The sequence below is a fragment of the Lissotriton vulgaris genome, chromosome 3_1, assembly GCF_964263255.1.
Source record: "Lissotriton vulgaris chromosome 3_1, aLisVul1.2, whole genome shotgun sequence".
NCBI classification, from domain to species: Eukaryota; Metazoa; Chordata; class Amphibia; order Caudata; family Salamandridae; genus Lissotriton; species Lissotriton vulgaris.
The window spans coordinates 58,611,512-58,633,489 of record NC_141689.1 but is presented as its reverse complement, the minus strand read 5'-3'; the positions used below and the strand labels follow the sequence as shown (position 1 = coordinate 58,633,489).

General features: G+C 44.7%; 1 protein-coding gene across 2 annotated transcripts in view; it reads left to right on the top strand.

The window, feature by feature from the left end:
* Positions 1-1,480: 1,480 nt before the first annotated feature.
* LOC147725943 (vomeronasal type-2 receptor 26-like) overlaps positions 1,481-21,978 on the top strand; it is a 38,510-nt gene continuing 18,012 nt past the window's right edge. The window contains exons 1-2 of one of the 2 annotated variants that reach the window (XM_086960068.1): positions 1,481-1,694; positions 10,440-10,533. The gene's annotated coding sequence lies outside the window, so the exon portion shown is untranslated. The remainder of the gene's footprint in view (positions 1,695-10,439; positions 10,534-21,978) is intronic. The other variant, XM_086960069.1, reaches the window with a different exon arrangement.

Here is a 21,978-nt window from a genome sequence, read left to right as displayed (position 1 = left end):
GGTGGCTACAATGCCACAATGTCCTTCATAGGCTAGCTCAACAACTTGCTGCATTGGACTCTCAGGCATTACCTCTCAATACAACACTTTCCCCAGTAGCAGAAAGGTCAACCTTTGGATTTTTGAATTTATGAAACACAACATTGTCAACAAAGGGGCAAGACTTTTCTTCCATGACTGAGTCAAAATGATGTCCTTAATAATAAGCATGAATTAATCTGCATTGGTAGCAACAACAATCTGTTCATTAGATAGAACTGCTTGCTTACAGGACTTCCCAATTTGGATGTCGAACTATGGTAATGTAGGGGTACTTGTAAAAAGTAGTCAGCCGGGATCTGGTCTTTACCTGGCTCGTGTACAATTGCATAGTCGCTTTCCAAAAATAGTGAGCAGCGCTTGGCGGTCTATAATAATAGTGAAACTTTTTCTAAATAGAAACACAGGAAAATGTTTGCAGGTCAACATTACTGCTAGAGTTTCTTTCTCTGGCTGAGAATATGCTCATTCTGTGTCAGTCAGCCTTCGACTGGCAGAGGACACAGTCCGTCTCTGAGCATTCAGATGACCATTATGTTAGACAAGGTTTTCCCACAGTTCCACTGGTCTCACATCTACTGTGTTCTCAGTTTTTATCTTGAGGGCAAAATAAGCCATTTCAGTTGCATTTTCAATCTCATGTTTTATTCTTTGAAACTTTGTTCAATTTCAGATGACCACTGGAAGAGAACATCATGGTTTGTGAAGTCTCTCAACGGAGCACTCACTGTGGCAAAGTCACAAATGCACCATGAGCAATAACTGGCCATGCCTGAAAAGGATTGCAGCATGGTGACATCTTGTGGGGGGCAAGTAGATGACAGTGCTTGCACTTTGTCTGGGCTAGGAGTCAGTCTCTCATCAGAGAATAAGTGCCCAAAGAATTGAAGTTTGGTTTTGTAAAAACTCATATTTGGCTGCATTCAGAGTGAAACCTGCATCTGTAAGTAGCTGGTACATCTGTGTAATAGCCTTGCTATACTCCTTTTGTGTTGTCCTGAATACCAGCATGTCATCACTGTAGTTATATTCATTCCAAACAGGTTGAATTATTTGACGTATAACATACTGCCATTTTTCTGCAACCGACAACATTATGAACAATCCAATATTAGTCAAAGTAGTAGTAATGTACTTACAGTTCTCTATGAGCTCGAGTTGATGGTATCCTTTGTTAAGGTCAAGACATGAGCCCATTAGGAGGCAAGATGGCAGCCACGAGGACGGTCGTGCGGGCCTGAGCTCCTGGGGGTCCCCCCCCCCCTGCTCCCATGTTCCTCTCACTGTGACCTGGATGCAGCGGTGTTCGGTTGCTGAGGTTGCTGAGGTTCTGTGCTGGCCCCAAAAACGAAAATGAATAGCCGGTTGAGCGGGCATGTTGTGGATTGCTCGCTGCGCCCCTCGCTTGTTCGTGGTTCGATTACTGACACTGACGAGGCGGGCTTCCGGGTATGCGTGCGCAGCCCGAGCTGCAGATCGGGTGCTGTCGGTGAAGAGACAGCCCCTCGCAGAGACAAACGCAGAGCCCAATGGAGCGGTGATGCCCCAACAACTGGGTGCGGAAGAGCGTGCAACAACACGAACATGCCGGAAATTATGGAAGGCAAGAGATTGACATTGGCGGTGGCAAAGAAGGCGCTCCGCGGAATGAGGGGGTAAGAAAGATGTCCCAGCATTGTTTATGGCTATGTAGGGTAAAAGAAAATCTCTACCCGTCAGTTACTCCTGAACTTCAGTCTGATCTAGAGGCACAGGGCTCCTGTGTTAGACTCTGGGGTCAATACGGATGGGGCCCCGTGCAGCACTGTTCAAAGTGCAGTAAAAAATGATGAGAGTGGGGATTATGGCGATAATGGCACTGGAAAGAAATCAGAAAAGATAACTCCTGGGGACATCACCCAAGGACCTGCCAGGAAGGCACAGAGGGAAGAAAGTAAAATGAAATCTGGCCTTGGCCTTGGCAAGTGAGATATGGCACAAATGAAATGAAAGGAGGTCAGCAGGTTTAAAGGAAACAGAATGACTCTGGTGATATCCCATTTTTTTGGATGTCAGACACCTCTGATACATCAGAGGATGACTCTGAGGCAGAAAGACATAAGGGATTTGATAGCCCAAAAACTGTGCGCAAGTAGAGTGATATGGGTCACTCGGCCGGTGCAGACTCCTTTCAGTGGGACTATTCTTTTATGGCTGGGACGGAGACAGCCAGTGGGGGGCTGCTTAATTTTGAAACAGAAGAGAAATCTGAAGATATCTCCCTGGAGGTCTTGTACCAGAGCATTATGGCCCATAGAGAGGAGACGCGAGCAGAGAGCCAACGCACGCAAGGGGCCTGTTGTAAGCTCCAGAATGCAGTGCGCAGAATTGCTAAGTCTTGCTCTGAGTTTGCCAAAAGGTTTAATGAGGCAGAGACCCGTATTTCGAACTTGGAGGATGAACTTGCTGCACAGAAAACAACTACAGAGACCCTGTGCCTACGGCCGAAAAATCTCTGTGTATTGGACATTCCCGAGGGGTCCGAGGGGCAAGATCCACGAAAATGTATTGCAGAACTTTTTTCTGAGGCCTTTCCCGGGCTAACCCAATGGGATTGAAGTCATAAGATTCAGAGGGCACATAGATTTCCATTTGTCCAATGCAATAGGCTGTGCCAGAGCCCTCTCAGACCAAAGGCGAGAGAAGCGGTGTATGATCTTGCACGCCCGGACAGGAAAAAAACTAGGCAGGGGATCCAGTTTTTTGTGTGTCTCGATTATTGTCCTCTCATTGTCGAGAAAAGATGGCAATTACGCCAACTCATCACTCCATTTCGGGACAAGGGGGCACAAGCCTATTTGTTGAATCCAGCTAAACTCAAAATTATATACAATGAACATGTGTGTTTTTTTACAACGGAGTCAGCTGCTAAAGAGTATTTACAATCCCTATAAAATGTGTGTAAAGACAGGGGGAAAAGCTAATATGTGATAATATGTGATATAACATGTTTTTTTTTTAGATGCTGCTGTGTTGAGGTTATATGGTGGTGAATAATTTATTAGGTATATGATTAGCACTTGGGAAGGTGCCGGGGGGAGCGGTGTCCTGGGCTGTGAAGCTCCATCTCGGAGACCTTGTGTCTCCATGCCTCTTGTTTGGGGCTGGCGGGGGGGGGGGGGGGGGGGGGGGCACAGCTCAGACTGGAACCGTGTGTGGATTTAAAGGGAAGGGGTGCCTCTGGAGTGTGGCGCAGGATGAGGGGGTGGGAGGTTGCAGTAAAAATAATCCATGAAGGTTTACGTATGTGAAACATGAAAGTCAATGGTTTTAGGCATATAGTATATGAACACAAAGACATTCGGAAAATAGATGGGGATAGCAGAATAATTGGTGGCATTCGGCTCTGGTCCCTAAATGTAAGTGGACTGAATGATTATAGTAAGAGGCAATGGGTTGTGAATGAGCTGCAGGCGCTACAAACAGACCTGACATGTATACAGGAAACCCATATACCATGGGCCAAAAGGAAAGTATTGGCGGTGTTAGGCCTTACAGTTTTAGTTTGCACCGAACAATCAACTACTACACGGGGGTAACAATCCTGGTGAAGAATTATATACAAGGGACAGGAAGGGCATTGGCAGACAAGCATGGGAGATGGGCTATAGCAGAATGCAAGATAGGAAGCCAGAGATACGATTTGTTCCATATACAGCTCTAATTTTGATGAGACCCTCATAATTGAAGGGTTAAATGTTGAGCTGGCATTATGGCCTGTCCAATTATTATATGTGGTGATCTAAATATACATATTGAACCTGGCATGCTCCAAAATGAAAGCACATTTTATAATGGGAGGAAACCAAGGGTATTTAAGGCTCTACAATTGCTCCTGGCGGATCATGGATTGGTGGGTGCCTGGGCCATGCTGAGAGGCACAGATCCAGGGTATTCTTTTTACTCCCATCCTCATTAGAAATTAGTACGGCTCAAGTATTTTTTTTAAGTCAGGTTCTCTGAATTTTTTTAATATTTACAAGAATTTGACTATTTAGTGAAACATGAATTGAAAACCGGAGTAAATCCTGTTATTGAAGGTTTGAGGAAGAATGCACTCATTGGGATATTATATAGCATATTGTTAGATACAAAGGGTAATGATTTAGAGATTCAGAACACAAAATGGGATGATAGGCTGGGATGTACTGGTGTGAAGATAGAAACCTCCATTGAATTGGCAGGGAGATTGTTAATATCAGCGAATCTCCGAGCACAACACTATAAGACTGTGTTCAATCTCTATTACACCCAAGCCAAGCTTTTTAAATGGGTGGGACAAATGATGGGAAATGTTTCCGATGCGGATCAGAAGATACTGATATTGTGCATATCTTTTTTACATGTAGGTTCTTAATGAATTTGTTTGGACACATAGAAAAATTTCTAGCGGAAATTCTGGGGGGTCCAGTTAGTTTGTCTCCTGTTCAGGTATTGTTGGGGGTAGCTGAGAGCGAGGTATCAAACTCACTGGCATACAAATACAGATACCTGATTTTTCTTGCGACAGCTGTGGTTCGGTTATGCATTGCTTCAATGTGGCTCCGGAAAGATGTGCCTACTTTTCAGGTTTGGAGGGCTCGATTTCTCTCAATATAGAATATAGTCTATATGAAGTTAAGGGCATTATGAAAAATAACTTAGATCTGGGGGCCAGTGGTGTCTTATATGAATGAATAAGGCATCTGCTCGAGAATTTGGCATTATATATCCGAACTTGCTCTTTAATGAATGCTATATATCTTTTTTGCTGCTCCCCTTTTCTATGTATCACAATTTTTTTGTTTTTTAAAACATCTTATTGTATTTTAAACCATTGCTTTTAAAACATTGTCATTTGTGGTAATTTTCATGGATTAATAAGAAAAAAAAAGGTCAAGACAGGAGAAGACTTTGGCTCCATTCAACTGCATGAACATGTCCACTATATGCTGATCAGGATTTCTTTCTCTCTCTACTGTTTTATTATCCTGCTGCCACACTTCCACTGACGATTTTTGGCAGCACCTCTATGTACAAAATCAATGGTTTAGTACCTGTGGAGTGCTCAGTGATGTCATGCTTTAGCAGTATTTCTAGTTCTTTCTGAATGGCTTTTTTAAAGTGAAAAGTGACTTTGTGATGTGCTGGACAAATGAGCACATTTCCTCATTGATATAACGTTGTTTTTTAATTTTCTTAAGCCCATAGAAAATGAAACAACTGTTGCTTGAATTTAAGTTTACTTTGCAAAAACAAAAGACAAGAGACATTTGGAAAACAGGAACCGTTGGTTTATTAAAGGGATTTGGTCGGTAACACAGCTAGAGTGTTCGGATCTGAGGCCTGTTTCAAAGTACATTTGTTCTGAACGGATGTATGACGTTACCACGCATACTATTACCACGCATACCATTACAACGCGGTATTTACAACGCATACCGTTACAACGCATGGCGATTTGAGGTGCTGGATAGTGGTAAGTATAATTTTATATTCCAACTCCAGTCCCCGTGGACACTAGGGAAGGTGTTGGATATAAAATTATACTTATTCCCTATCCTAGAGCGCCCCCCAGCGCAATGCGTTGTAATGGTATGCGTGGTAATGCCTGCATTGTAAGTGTAGTGCGTGGTAAAAAATGCGTGGTAAACGTTGTATACCGTTCTGAACACCATTATATACATTTCTTGGAGAATCATAAACCAATTTAGTAATCTTATTTTAGGGGAAGGAATGCAGGCCTATTCTTGGAGTCATAAATCAGGCCACCAGGTAACAAATGGTAGTTGGTCTCAACTTTGCGTGGACACAACAAGGGTCAGTGGGTAATGTGTCCAGATCTCCGGTATGGGGAGCGTATACTAATTACATGTACTGTGTGTGCTGAGTTCTGATTGGTTGAGTGTTCCTAACTTCATGTATCATCTAATTTTATGGTGTTTTGAGAACGTGCACACCCCTCCAAACATAGGTGTTTTATTGCTGCCAATTGCCCTGGACCATTGTTGGTGCCACTGCCTATCTGTGAGATTGATATGGGTTTTTCCACCTGCTACGCTTCACCACACTTGTGATCTGTCAATCAGTTACCTCAGGCCTAGGTTCCAGGGAATGCCTGACTCAGGGTTGATGGAGAGGTCATGTTGAGGGAATTCGGCAATTGTGACTCAATTATGTTTTTATACGCATGAATCATTCCGTATATTAACATCAACTTTTTCAATATGAACACACTGACGGGAACTGACTCATAATTTCAGATTGAGTATGGATGGTATAATTGAGAGATATCTGTCCCATGTCAGTAGCAGTAGCAAAACAGAATAGGCATGCACTGGATGAAATTAATTGATGAATGTGAATTGGAACTTACATTGATGTTGTTTGCCCACATGGTCACTGTGAATGGCTCTTAACTCTGCAATGGTTTGAAAGCATCTTAATTGAATACATTTGTGTTTGTCGGGTGGAGACGAGGCACAGGAGACAGGCTGTTAAACTTTTCGACTGGCATGATGTCAACAAACGCACTGCTGTCAATGATAAATGTTATAGGACAACCGTTAACTTTTATGGTAATCTTGGAGCAATGTCCAAATGAGTTCTGTTGTTTCTTTGTTGGTTTGCCTTTATCTTTTGTTCTTCTTTGCAAGTAGCCAAACCTACATGTACATATTGTTCTTTTGTCGCTGACAACATTGCGCATTTATCTCGCTCATTGTCACTATAGTGATTTTGAAGAGCCTTTGTACAATAAACTTGATGACCATCGACTTTGTCTAGTTTCTACTTGTCATAACTGATGTTACTTTTGGCCTTGTGGGTGTGGCAAGAATGCTTCTGGATTCTTCTGGCATCCATTTTCTCTTCCAGCTGTGACACAATTGAGTTCTTCTTTGGCTTGCAAACTTTTATGAAGTGTTTTTCTGTTCTGTGACCTTTGCATGTCTGTCTTTTGGCTGGACATTTACCTTTATGAGGAAGTGAAAACCCACATCGGAAACACAACTTTTCCTCCAATGGAAACTCTAAATTACATGCATCTACCTTGTACTTCCTTTCCATGACCAATGCTGATTAATTTTCTGCTGTTCCACCTTCCATATCAGCTGCTTGTTGATCTGCTCCTTCATCTGTACTTGCAGCCATTAGTACTTTCTCTAGACTGAGCATCTCTCTGGACATGCATCTATTAAAAGAGTCTGAAAGACAGCCATCGATGACTCTGACGCATATGGCTTCTTCAACATTAAACTCACTACATTTACAGTATTTGATAAGTCTCTCAACAAACTCATCCATCATTGCTCCAGCTTGTTGTCTTGCTGGTTGGAAATGTATCTTTCATAGTCGATGTTCGACCTCGAATTGAACATGGTTCCCAAAGATGCTTTGATCTGATGGTACGATTTTGCATCAGTCTGCAAGATTGTCTTCAGCACTTCTTTTACTCCATCACTGGCAATGTTCTTTAAGTATTTATTTATTTATAGCATTTGTAAAGCGCACTGTTACCCGTGGGTGTCCTGGCGCTCTGTGAAATCTTTCCAGAGGGTCCCAGCAGAATAGTGATGCTTAGTTGACTATTCCGTGAACAGCCAAGTTTTTAGAGCCTTTCGAAAGGTAAAAAGTTTTGGTATAGCTCTAAGCCTATGGGGAAGCTTATTCCATGATTTGGCTGCATTTGCCACAAAGCTTTTCCACCCCAGGTGGCCTTTCTAACAAATGGCATGTAAACCAACTTAGCATCCGATGAACGTAGTAATCTGCTTGGCATGTACCAGTAAAGGCGTTCTTTTAAATAGGCCGACCCTCCTCCATAAAGAGCCTTATGGACCAGACACATCACCTTGAACATGGTGCGCTTCCTGAGTGGCAGCCAGTGTAGTTTTCTAATCTCATCCGCTAATGGGGCGTATTTAGGAATGCCCAGCAACAGTCTAGCAGCTTCCATTCTGCAAGAGCTGCAGCTTCTGCAATGAACCTTCCTGAATATTAAAGTACAGACTATTACAGTAATCCAGCCTTGACATAGTGAGAGCTGTGATCACTGTTTTACGACATTCAATCGGTAGCAGAGGCAGAATTTTCTTGCAGGACCTAAGGGCGTAGGACGTGGCAGAAGCCACTGAATTAACCTGGTCTTTAACATTAAGCTTCTGATCAATCCACACCCCAAGATTTTTCACCTTCTTTTTGGGTGCGGGAAGAGGACCCAGGGTATCTGGCCACCATTCTGGCGCCCAGAAATTAGGATCATTCCCAAAATATACCACCTCCGTTTTATTGGAGTTTAACTTAAGGCAGTTTTGGCCCATCCATATCCCCACTGCATTCATGCAATCTTTAAAACGGACTGCTGTGCTTTTTAATTCAGCTGGAAGAAGAGACACCACTATTTGGGTATCGTCTGCATAACTGGTCAGACTACACCCAAAGGACTGAATAAGGGGTGCAGGGGAGGACAAATAAATATTAAATAGTGTCAGACTCAGTGAGGACCTCTGAGGGACCCCACATGGTAATGAAAAAGGTTTCGATACAAATTCCCCCAACGCCACCTGCTGATCCGGTTGGACAGAAATGATCTTAAGAGTCTCCAGGCTGAGCCCCGTACCCCGATCTCCTGCAGCGGGTCCATCAACAAAGCGTGATGGACCGTATCAAATGCTGCAGGGAGATCTAACAGGATCTGGGCCGCTTTGCCTCCAAGATCTAGAATAGTCCTTATCTCTTCTGTCGATTTCAAGAGGGCAGCTTCAGTGCTATGGCCCCCTCGAAAGCCATATTGTGTGTGGTCCAAGGCTTGAGAGGACTCCAGGAAGTGGCTCAACTGCATGTTTAAATTTTTCTCAATAATTTTAACAGGAACCGTGAGTCTGGATATGGGTCTATAATTGTTTGGGTCTTTTGAGTCAAGATTAGTTTTCTTCAAGAGGGGCAGAATAGAAGCTTTTTTCCAATCTAACGGGAAATATCCCTCTAAGTACATTAAATTGAAGATGGGAGCAAGAGCTTGAGATACAGGCTCATCCTCTAGCTTTAATGAAGCAATCGGACAAGGGTCCGAAGGGGAACCAGATTTCACCTGACTGAGAAGACAATACATTTTTGTGGCTGAAGGAGGAACAAATATATCCAGTACCGCCTTCAACTCTCTTTGTCGATTGACAGTTTGATTTGCCATGTTCTTAACTGTAACTCTGGAAAAGGTGGAAAAGATAGCGTCCACTTTATCAAAAAAGAATCTAGCCAGTTTATCACATAACTCCTGACTAGGCGTAGCTGGGATCGTCACGGATTAGCCAGGCTAGTAACTGTATAAAACAGTTCCCTCGCTGAATTTTTCGCTCTATTAATCCTCATGGAAAAAAATTGATGTTTGGCCTGATTAACCTGCTGTTTATAAGTAGAGATAGTGCATTTATACCTCTTCTTGTCGGTATTCTTATAATCTGTTCTCCATTTTCTTTCCAGTTGTTTACATATCAATTTTTGTTCCCTGAGTACCTGTGAATACCATGGGGCGGATGGCAGCGGTCTGCTGGGATAAAACATTTTTTTAGGGGCTAGCACATTCCCTGCTGTTTCTAACCAGCTAGAGAAGAAGGGTGTTGCATCTTCTAAGTAAGGGGGGGGGCACACCTATGGTCTTTTTATTCCCCGCTCTTTTCACCAGCTTCTTTTTTAAACCTGGCTTCTGCGAAAGATGCTCTGGAACAGAGAGATTAAATAACACCGCTTTGTGGTCTGACCACGGAAGTGCAGTAATCTTGTAAATTAATAAATGTGAATTATTAGAAAAAATACCATAAAGGGTATGCCCTGCTTGATGAGTCGCCTCCATCACCAGTTGCTCTAGGTTACTACATTTCATTACATCTAGTAGTTTAGCTGAGTCAGGATCTGAAAAAGCTTCCAAATGAAAGTTAAAATCACCTAGAATGGTATAGGAACTAGACAGGATAACAGATTCAATGAGTTTGCCCACCTCCTCAATGAACCGGCCTCTGGGGCCTGGTGGTCTGTAAATTAGTGAGCCTTGAAAAGTATGGTGGGGAGATAGGTGGAAGGAGAAGTCTAATGCTTCCCAGCCGTCCACCTCTCCAGGGCTAAAAGACGAACAAAGAGAGGAATGGTAAATAACCGCTAAACCACCTCCTCATTCAATGATCTGCTTATCATCCACTTCTTCCAAGTATATATGAAGTCCTCAAGCATCTCGATCCATGCAGTCTACCTGGTGCTTATATACTTCTTCTTGGCTGTGTCAAATGGTGGTGGTGGTTTCAGTAATGCAACTGCATTGTACTTTCCACTGCCTTCTAAAGACATTGAAAAATGTTACAATTCTGATGGCTTTTTTTGTTATTCCATAGGAACCTGCAATTTCTTTGCAGCACAACCACGTGGTCAACTTGAGCTGTCTTGCCTGATTTTGAGGTCATAATGTATTTTGTCTGTTCTTTTTTGGTAAGTGAATTTCTGTTTCTTGTACCTGGTTAGTACTGCCTGTAGCATTTGCTTTCCATGGATAATGGCTCTGTGTTATGGTGCAGCTCAGTATCCCTTCTTTTGACCTTACCAGTGGGTTCTGGTGGGTTTTCCAATTCCACTCCTCTGCATTGCCTTCAACTTCTTTGAGGGCCTTGTAGGGACTAGAGCTGGGATTATGACCTACAAGCATCATCTTCAAGCTGCCTTGCATTGATTAGTGCGCACGTGGAATGCACATGTCATTTGCCATATTGTTGCAAACTTTCAGGTAGAGCAGTCTCATTTCCTCGGAGCATGCATCATGCCTTCCTTGCAAGTTGTAGCATCCTCCCCAGCCCGGGAGCATGCAAAAGGATATACCACAAATGGGGAACATCACTTCAACGCATTTTTTGCAACGCACTACCATTACATCGCAACCATTACAACGCATACCATTACAACGCATTGCGCTGGGGGGCGCTCTAGGATAGGGAATATATTTAATTTACTATCCAACACCTTCCCTGCTATCCACGGGGACTGGAGTTGGAATAGTAAATTAAATAATTCACTATCCAGCGCCTAAAAGCATTATGCGTTGTAATGGACTGCGTGGTAAAAAAACGCGTTGTAAAGGCATGTGATGTAAAAGCATGGGTTGTAGTGACACCAATCCACCACAAATGGAGCGCTAATACTGACGTCATTATTACTCAGCATACAATCATGTGCTGAACTCTCATTACCTCATAAATGTTAATAACCACAACCTCGTAGCAAGTTACAAAAATCAGCTGTAGAGTTCACCCAGAACTGCTAAAGCCCTAGTGCGCATTGTCTCAAGACACTACAATAGAGAATGCCCGCCTTTTGTCCACAATGTGCGAGGCATTGATAGGAACTACTGTTATTAATCTTAGGGATTTCACTGGAGTGATTCAAAATAAGATCGTGATACACATGCAGCAGCTTTTTTTAGATACAAATTGGAAAATTGTCACGTTTAAAAGTAAACTGGGACAAGTCACGTTTTTCCATTGCACTACAGCCACTCAGTCTTGCTGTAGGAAATCACCATCTTTTGTGGTCTCCAACACAGTATTTTTGCCCTGCCGCTTTTTAGAGACTGTAAACTTTTTGAAATGTACCCCTGCAAATGAGTAGAAAAGTTATGTTATGTTATGTTATGTTATGTTATGTTATGTTATTTGTTTTTTTTTATAGCGCTCGGCTACTCCATAGAGTGTCCCGGCGCTTTTATTGACGAACCAGTAAAAGATAAAAACACAACACAGTAAAAAACAGACCAAAGATAAAAAGAACAAGAGCCACCTAGAGGGCAAAAAGCCATGTTTTAAGGCCCTTCCTAAAGTTTTACAGATTAGAGGTAGAGCGTAATGCAAGGGTCAGTGTATTCTAGAGCTGTGGCGCCAGCAGCCTAAAAGAGCAACCTCCAATCCGGACCCTCTTAACTCGTGGGACCGCAGCAAAGAACAATGCTTCAGAACTCAAAGATCTGGCCGGATGGTAAAAGGCAAGCCTCTTCTGGAGATATTTAGCTCTCAAGGCATAAAGCGCATTATGGGCCAAAGGCAGAGCTTTAAACATTATCCGCTTACGGATAGGCAGCCAATGCAGCGACTGCAGCAGGCCAGAGGCCCTGGCACGCCTGTGTAGACCAAAAATGGCCCATTCTGGACCACCTGCAGCCGCTGCAAGAGATATTCCAGCAGGCCAAGATACAGGACGTTGGAGTAATCCAATCTTGAGCTTATTAAGGCCTGCACCGCCGTCTCCTCAGAGAGCAGCGGTAGGAACTTACGGAGCATCCTGAGGAGGCCAAAGCATGTTCCGGTAAGGCCAAGGATCTGAGATCTTAACATCAGACCGTTGTCAATCTTGACCCCCAGATTCTTTGCCAGCTGGGACGAACCCGCTGGAGGGAACATGTTGACCGGACACCACTCCTGCCACTCAGGATCAGATGGACAACCAAAGAAGAGTACCTCAGATTTATCTGAGTTGCACTTGAGGCAGTAAAGCTGGAACCATTTGAAAACAGCCTCAAGGCACTCACGGATACTCTCTCCATCAAAATCGTCACCTTTCCTGCACGTAAAGAGGAGCTGGGTGTAGTCAGCGTAGGAAACGATCTGGGTCCCAAAAGACTCCGCCAGTGCCACCAGAGGGGTCATAAAGATGTTAAAAAGAGTCGGGCTCAACACAGAGCCCTGCGGAACTCCGACTCCCAAAGGCGGCATCACGGCAGAGCTAGGTGGGACCCAGACCGTTTGACGACGGTCAGCCAAAAAAGATTTAAACCAGCTGAGCACCGTCCCCCTCAGACCGATCTCATAAAGTCTGGCGAGGAGACCCTCATGGGGGACGGTGTCAAACGCCACCGACAGGTCTAGCATTACAAGCATAGCCTTACCACCCTCGTCCAGTGCCTCTTTAATGGCTTCAGACACCTCCAAAAGCGCTGTCTCAGTGCTTAGATTGGGGCGGAAGCCAGATTGCGAGGGGTGCAGGAGATTGTGCGATTCCAGAAAATTGGAGAGCACGGTCTGTACATGCTTCTCCAAGATCTTGACCAACGCCAGGAGAAGAGAGATAGGCCTATAGTTGGCCAAAACCTCAGGATCAAGGCCAGGTTTTTTGAGGAGGGGGATAACATTCGCCTGTTTCCAAACCTGTGGTACCACTCCCTGACTCAAGGAAAGATTCAAAAGCGGATTTGCCAGCGGGTTCACCACTTCCGCCATTTTAGCCAAAAATTTGGCCAGACAAGGGTCAAGAGGCGACCCAGATTTAAGATTGGCCATCAGTGCCAATGAAGACATGGCTGAGATAGGCGGAAAATGCGCTAGAACAGGACCCGCCGGAGCCACCAAAGCGGGGTCGTCCTCAAAACTAGGGTGTACTTCAACCACCTTCAAGGGAAAGGAATCCTGGATCAGTTTGATCTTGGTGGTGAAGAAATCAGCAAGGGCAGAGACCCACGGCTCGTAGGGAGTGACCTGGGTTGAATTGGAGCGAGGGGCAGTAAACTCCCTAACGATCGTAAACATTTCTTTACAAGAGTTTGAAGCGGCCTCTATCCTCCTTGCCAAATATTCTTTCTTTCCAAGGAGAATATCCCGGTGGTAGGCTTTGACCGCTGCCCTATAGGCGAGCTTGGCCAAAGAGTCATATTGAGATCGCCAAGCCCTTTCCGCCACCTTGCACTGCCGACGAGAGGCCAAAAGAGCTTCCGTAAACCAAGGGGCCGAAACCCGCTATGTTCTCTCTTTTATGGTTGAATTGCATTTACCCTAAGTGGCTAACTATTGTCCAGATGAAAGGTAGGCCTGGGTGGTCAACTCTGCTCTGTTCGTGGAGTTTGCAGAGTTCTGCTCACTCGTGCTCTCCAACCTTAAGTTGGCAAGCGAGAAAAATCCAGTTCTAAACTACTTCACTGTGAAATTTATCAATGTGGGCGGGTGTGGATCATGTTGAGAAACCTGCCATTCACATAGAAGAAGCTGCTGCTCAAGTAGAATTTCTACCTGAGCGGCAGAAAGAATCAGCGCTCTCTTTTTTACTGAAAAACACCCAGCACTAAAAATCACCACAAACTAGTGCATACTGCACTCCGTTTAGTGCAGCAGAGTTTTTTTTATCATTTGAGGAGTTCCGCTCAGCATAACTCTGCAAACTCTGGCAAGGCCTAATGCAAGGGCAGATCAGACCTACAGTGACCACATTATGTAGAGGACTGATCCCGGCCTACCATCCTAGAATGACTGCTCTTAACTTGAAGTGGGAGATGAATCGAGACAGAGAATTAATACAGAGAGAATCAATACAGTATTCATGCATGTCAAAGAGAGTAATTAGGAAACAACATTTCGAATAGATATGGTTTAACTATCTGCACCAAACATATCTAGCTCCTGCTAGGACTGCCCATATATTTCCAGCAACAAATGACCAATGCCCTTGATGGAAACCTCCAGAGGATCATATGAGATAGAAATGTGATTGAATACATGAATATTGGGAAACGATCATTGAAATCATAGCCAAAGTGACTGAAGTTAAATTGATGTGTCTGTTGTGCTTAATGATGCGCCCTAAAAAGAACAACCAGATATGTAAATTCATTAACCTTGCATTATCATCAAACTAAAGAAACTTTGCACTGAACTGGAAAGCTAGTGGGCCACCAAGTTTGGAAACATGGCAATCGGACTTGAGCATTGGGCCTGTCAATCTTAGAGTATTCTTCCCCTAAATGTTTTACCTGCTTACTTCTACTTTTTGTTGTATCATTTTGTTGGTCTTAGGACCCTCAGCACTTTTCCACTGCTAACCAATGCTAAAGCGCCAGTGCTTCTCCCCTGAACATGGTGACCTGATTAGCATATTTAGTTTAGTTATAAGTCGCTTGTAAAGTGGTAGGCCAGAAACTCAGGTCCTGTAATCTAAATGCTACTAGCGGGCCTGCTGCACTGGTTGTGCCACTCACACAAGTAGCCTGTTAAACCTGTCTCAGGATTGCCATTGAAAGGCATGTGATTGAAGTTTATTGCCACTTTGACTTGCCAATCATGAAACTCCCCTTTTATTACACATAAGTCAAAACTAAGGTAGGCCCTATGCAGCCCTATGAGTAGGGTGCTGTGTAACTAAAAGATAGGACATGCACTTTTATGTTATACATGTCTTTGTAGTAACAAACAGCCACATTTGTTTCTCGCTATTGTGAGGTCTACTCTTCTCGTAGGCTAGCATTGTGAATTCCTTAAAACACTTTTAAGCCGTAATTCCTGTTTAGATTCAAATAGCTAAATCACGTTTCATATCTTTGGAATGGTAATGATGAATCCTCTTTACTGGTGCAGCTGGATTTAACATTACTGTTTTAGAAATGTAATTCTTAGAGAGTACACATTTTCTCTGCTCTTACTTGTGTCTTACACCCTGTCTCCAATTCACATTGGGATGGACAACAGCCACACTTTCTGCATTCCCTCTAGACTGCCACAAACACAGTAAAGCTGGGTGTGACAGATAACTCATTCGCATTCTGAAAGCCTTCCTGGGCAGGAAGGGGAAGAGGCAGCAGACACTTGCAGCTGAATAGGCAGTGTCCTGTGTCACACACAAAGGGGTAATTACCCCACACAGATTGTCTAGCAGACAGGGCTGGGAATAAATGTGAACCGTGCAAATCAATGGCTTGCGTTGAAGTCACCTTTTGGTAAGTACTGGGGCTCTGACACTACCAAGACAGTACACTACAGAACCTGTGAAGAACTCTGCCAGGAGTAAGGACTGCGGTGCTACAAGAATTGCCACTGGTTGCTTCTATGCAAAGCTTCCCTGCTGCCTGCTGATCTCTGCTCTGCTAAGGACGAGGACTGGAGCCATCTCACTTGAACTGAGAGTGTCTCCAAGGGCTTGCTGGCCTGCCCTTGCTTTCTGAAGTATTAGGCTAATCAAAGACTTCCTGCAACCTTGTTGCTTCTGCTTAGCCAGGTCATCGCCCCCCACGCCCCTAAACAAACCTGTGGTGGCGTGGACACATCGTGTTTTCACTGCAGGTCTTTGTTGGCCAGTTCTCCTGCTCACAACACCCTGGCGGGAGCCTCAGCCCAGGTTACTATACCTTCTACTTCTTGCGGCCACTTGCTATCCTCTTCACTCACCCTGGTGGGACTCGAAGTCCCAGGGTGCATCGCAGTCTTTTCCCGACACGTCACCGCTCTCACAGGTGAGAGGGAGGTGCCTACCTCGTGCTACAAAGCTCTGCGCCCGTCATCGTCAGGAAGAGGCAGGCCCACCCCCCTTTCGTGTGGTGGACATTTTTGGACAGAGCACCTCTCCATTTGTACGATTACGCTGAGTTTGCTGAAAAGTGTTGCTATATTGTTAGTCTAATCTCATGTAATAATATAGCATTATATGCTGTTTACCACGTCCTGTTGGAGTATAGGGAAAAGGAAAACAATGGATGGGAATAGTGGAGCTCCTGGAGGGGGAGAAAGCAGTAGAGAACGTAGGGGGAAAAGGGTGAGGAAAATGCTAAAACAGAAGACACTGGGCAATAATTGTACAATAGACAGAATATGTTATGTTATGTTATGTTACTATTTGTTTTGTAGAGCGCTCAGCTGCTCCAAAGAGCGTCCCGGCGCTAAAGATCATCACACCAAAATACCAGCAACTAACATAACGTCATAACGGCACCATGATTAACCAGAACAGCAATTACAGGGCAAAAAGATAAGTTTTAAGTCCCTTCCTAAAAACAGAGAGATCGGTGCACGTCCTCAGACTCAGAGGCAGTGTGTTCCAGAGACGGGGTGCAAGGTAACTAAAGGAACGGCCTCCACAGTGAGCACGCTTCACTGTTGGGACGATAGCCTTGGCCTGGGCCGCAGATCTCAGAGGTCTAGATGGGAGATAGAAATGGACCCTTCTCTGCAGATATTCTGCGCCGAAATTGTGAAGCGCCCTAAAAGCTGTAATTAAGGTCTTAAAAAAGATGCGCTTACGAATCGGCAGCCAATGCAGAGAGACAAGGAGATTGCTGGCCCTGGCTCTTCTAGTTAGACCAAAGATTGCTCTGGCTGCAGAATTTTGAACTATCTGCAGACGAGTCAACAGATATTCAGGCAGACCTAAGTAAAGGATGTTGGCGTAGTCTAGTCGCGAGCCTATTAGTGCTTGCACTGTGATCTTCTTATGCTCAAACGATAGATAGGGCAAAAACTTACGCAACATCCTTAAGATGGCAAAGCACTTCCCAGTCAAGCCAACAACCTGGGCCTTGAAGGAAAGAGTGTTATCAACCATCATACCCAAATTCTTAGCTGTGGCCGAATTGCTGGCAGGGGGAAACCTGGCCGAAGGCCACCATTGCTTCCATCTTGGGTCTGCAGAACAGCCAAAGAACAGTATTTCGGATTTGTCGGAGTTGCATTTGAGGCCATTTTTCCCGAACCATTCAAACACAAACTCCAAACACTTCCGAATAGCTGCTCCATCGAAGTCACATCCCCTGTCACAAGTGAACAGGAGTTGTGTATCATCCGCATAGGATATGATCTGGGCCCCTAGCTCCTCCACCCGTGCCGCCAGAGGTGTAAGGAAGACATTAAAGAGGGAGGGACTAAGTATGGAGCCCTGCGGGACCCCAACTTCAAGCTGCGGCATCAAGGCGGAGAAAGGGGGAGCCCAGATCGTTTGTCTCCGGTCAGCCAAGAAAGACTGAAACCATGCGAACACCGTTCCCCGCATCCCAATCTCCCAGAGTCTAGTTAGGAGGAGGTCGTGGGAAACGGTGTCGAAGGCCGCCGACAAATCGAGCATGATAAGCAGGGCCTTTCCACCCCTGTCGAGGGTTTCCTTCACAGCCTCGGTAACCTCAAGAAGAGCGGTTTCGGTGCTCAGGTTGGACCTAAAACCAGACTGTGACTGATGTAATAGGGAGTTACCCTCTAAAAAGTTGGTAAGGGTGGTGTGCACATATTTTTCAGTAACCTTGGCCATGGCAGGAAGCAGCGAGATTGGCCTGTAGTTCGAATGCAGTTTGGCATCTGCATTCGGTTTTTTAATGAGGGGAAGAACTAGGGCCTGTTTCCAGGAGGAGGGGACTTTGCCCGAATTCAGAGAAGCATTAATGAGAGGATTGATGATCGGGTTAATGGCAGGCGCCAGGGTCGCAAGACACTTGGCGGGACAAGGGTCCAGTGGAGATCCAGATTTCAGGCTGGACAGAAGGTCAAGCGAAGCCTGAGGCTCTAAAGGGGGAAAACAGTGCAGGGTGGGGCCCATATGCGTTGCCGTCGGGCATAACCAAGGGTAGGAGGGGCCGTCGATCGCTGAGCCCATACTCGAGATGTTTTGAGTTCCTTGTAAAGCTGACTGAATAGTGCGGATTTTATTAGTAAAAAATGCTGCAAGCTCCGTGATCCAAGGTTCCGAGAAAGCAGACGCAGGAGAACAGCAGGAGGGAGATGTGAATTCTTTAACTATCTTAAAGATCTCTTTACAGGAGCTATCTGCTTCATCGATCCTTTTAGCTAAAAAGGATTTTTTCTCTGAAACTATCTCCATGTGATATTCTTTCACTGCTAGTCTGTAGGACTGCTTAGCGGATGTATCATAGTGCCTCCTCCAAATTCTCTCCAGCCTCTTGCAATGCCTTCTCTTAGCCGCCAAGGCAGCAGAGAACCACGGGGCTGCTGCTCTTGCCAGTTCAGATCTAACCTGGCGTGGTGGTGCCAAGGCTTCCAGACGTGCAGTGAGCCAGTTCTGAAAACATACCACATCGTCCTCCAAACTACCCGTGAAAGCACAAGGATGGGTTTCTAAAGCCTGGGTGAGCATGGCTGGGGTGACTTTGTGGAAAGCTCTAGAGCTGCGCGCAGCTAGCCGCTGCGAAATGCGAGCGGCCCCTGGCTGATGTACTAACGTGAAGTCCGCTAGGAAATGGTCCGACCAGAGTACTGGGGCAAGGGAGGAAAGGGCCACCGGAACGGTTGAAAAGATTTGATCTAGAGTATGCCCCTTCTCATGAGTAGGTGACTGCAGGTACCTATGAAGTCCCACTGACGACATCATATCCAAGAATTTTTGCACTTCAGGATCCTCACCCTTATCCATGTGGATGTTAAAGTCCCCGAGTATTAGGCAATGTTTTGCCCTAAGACTCAGTGTGGAAATAATCAATAGCAAATCCTCCGTGAAGGAGCCAAGAGGAACGGGTGGTCTATAAAGCAAAAGCCCCAAACAAGATTGATGGGGGGATAGGGCCAGAGAGAAGGCAAGGGTTTCACAGCCAGGCAAATCATCCGTCGACAAGATGGTGCACGGGATGTGCCTCTTAATGATAAGTGCCACTCCACCTCCCCTTCCCTTCGGCGAATGCGAGGATATCTTAGTAAATGACACATCCACCCAAGTTATTAGAATTGTACAAGCCATAGGCTCCTCCCAAATGGACAAATCTAGTTCAGAACAACATGTAACAATCCATGCAATGTTACATAAACGAATGAAGGGAAGTACCCTGGAGTCCCAAATCGTGGGATGTGTGGCCACAGGGCCAGAAAAAGCAGCTTCAGGGGAAGCAAACACTGGTAACCCTAAGGTTGGGGAAACATTGGTTGCCTGTACTAATAGGTTTGTGCCCCCCATAGATCTGCCAGAGGAAGAGAGGGTGGATGATCAGATTAATAATTCCCCATCGCTATCCTGTAGCCACCCCCTTCATCTAATTCATGGTTGAGTTCATATTCCACCATTGATCTTCTGGGAATACCTTCTCTTATCTTTGAACTAAAAGCGGAGGTGGCATGAACAAAGTTAGTAGAATTGACATCTATGGTTCAACTTTTATCACAATGGATCCCTGTTCATTTAGAAACTCCCAAACTCAGGGTAAAGCAGCTTGAACAACCTAAGCAGGTAAACTATCAGGAACGTTATCCGGCTACTAAACAAAGGTCTCTCAGAGTAAGGATAACATTCCACTCTGTCATAATACGGGGGAAGAAAATAGACTTGAAATAGAGCCAATATCATTAGGGTGTCCCGCTCAAGCACCTAATCAAAAATCAGATCTATAATAAATGTGAGTCAGGCACCTTGCCATGCCAGGATTAGGGAATTAATTAAATAATAGCAGGCAACAAAATATTACACCGCTAGGTATACATTTTGCCACAGGCGCCAACAATGTACATGGTCAATGGCCCCCAAATTCACCAGCAGGAATAGCATAGAAAATGCAGATTCCCTAACCAATAAAGCAATCTATTGGATCCGCCATGTCAGGGGATGTCGTTCGGTAATTAGAGAAGATATCTCCAGAGTTCGTAGACTCTCTTCCCGAACTAACCCGCTAGATTGCATTGAGTTAACTCTAAAAGGACAAGACCTATTTGAAAACTTGCCAGCCCTTTTTTTTTTTTTTTAAATCACTTCTTGCGGGAAATGTCTCTGATAGCAACTGTTTGCACGTCATGCTCCACAGACTCCTTATGATGTATCTTATGTTGACCTCTAGTTTCGCGCAAAAAGCTGAGGTACTCTTGTGCCATGATTTCAGAGTAAAAAACTTTGAAGCTTTCATTCAGACCAATCTTCAATCGTGCTGGAAACATGAGATAAGCCTCACAACCTATATTCTGGAAGGGGGTGATAAGCTGCCTCATCCGCCACCGCCTTTCCACGGTGGTGTGGCAGAAATCAGGGCGGGCAAAGAAAACAACATCCTTATAGGTACGCTTTGCCTGGGGTTTTGCCTTACTGATTATCTCTTCACGCAATAAGAAGTTCCCAACATAGAATAATATTGCGCGGGGCTTACCCTGTGTCTCCTTCCGCGTCAACGGGAATCGGTGTGCTCTTTGTACCTCATGATCCCAATCCCATGAAGACATTTCTGGGAAAGCGCCCTTTAGTAACTCAACAACAAACCCCCGAACATCGCCCCCCTCCTTTCCTTCCTGTATCCCAAATAGTCTGACATTATTATGCCTTTGTCTGTTTTCAAAATCCTCCAGTTTCCAGAGCATGTCCGCCGTCGTCTTATCCTGGTCTCTCCTAGCATCCTGCATTTTGACAAAATCATCCTCCAGTTTTCCCGTTCTGGCTTTCACCTCAGATACTCTCCCGACCATTTCTTCGTACATTTTATTAACTTTATGCAAACAAGATTGTATTTTTTTATTTGAATGTCTGGCTCGCCTGCTCGCCTTTTGACTCTCAGAGCGAGCCTCACCTTGTATTTGCTTCAATGTAGAGAATAGAACTTCAAAGTTAGAGGCACCCCCCTCAGACCCCTGAGAGATAGCATTGTGAGTACCCGTATCTGCGTTCTCAGGCCCCCCCATAGACGGTGCACGGCTCTCCAGTGTATTATCCCAATCAAATTTCTTTACAACTGACTTAGCAGGAGCTCCCCGAGATGTTCTAGCCAGGCTCTTATGCCTAGAATTATTTTTAACTTTACTCTGATATTCAACGCTGTTTTATTCATCTCTATGGCAGTGGTCTTTAGTCTTGTTTTTGTGACCTTTTGGACCTTTTGGACAGTCTCCTGCGCTGACTCAATAGGCTCTGTATCGCTATCTGAAGAGATTGAGGTACTATCTGATTCAGACTGCATTATTTGTCACTTCATTCACTTGCAATTGAGCCCTATTTATGTTTTGTCACAAACCCTTATCATAGGTTTCTGTTAACAAAATTCAGGTTCAATCTTATTCACTTCTATTTGGGCAATTTTAACTCTTGGATAAAACCAGAGTTAACACCACCTTGCACTTGTGACAATTTTTCAGTTCAAGACACGATGCACGCTATTATGTTTTGTGATTTCTTCTCTGCACAAAGAAAAAAAATATCTGCTACCTGTTTTAAGGGAAGCTGGTTTCTCCCAGG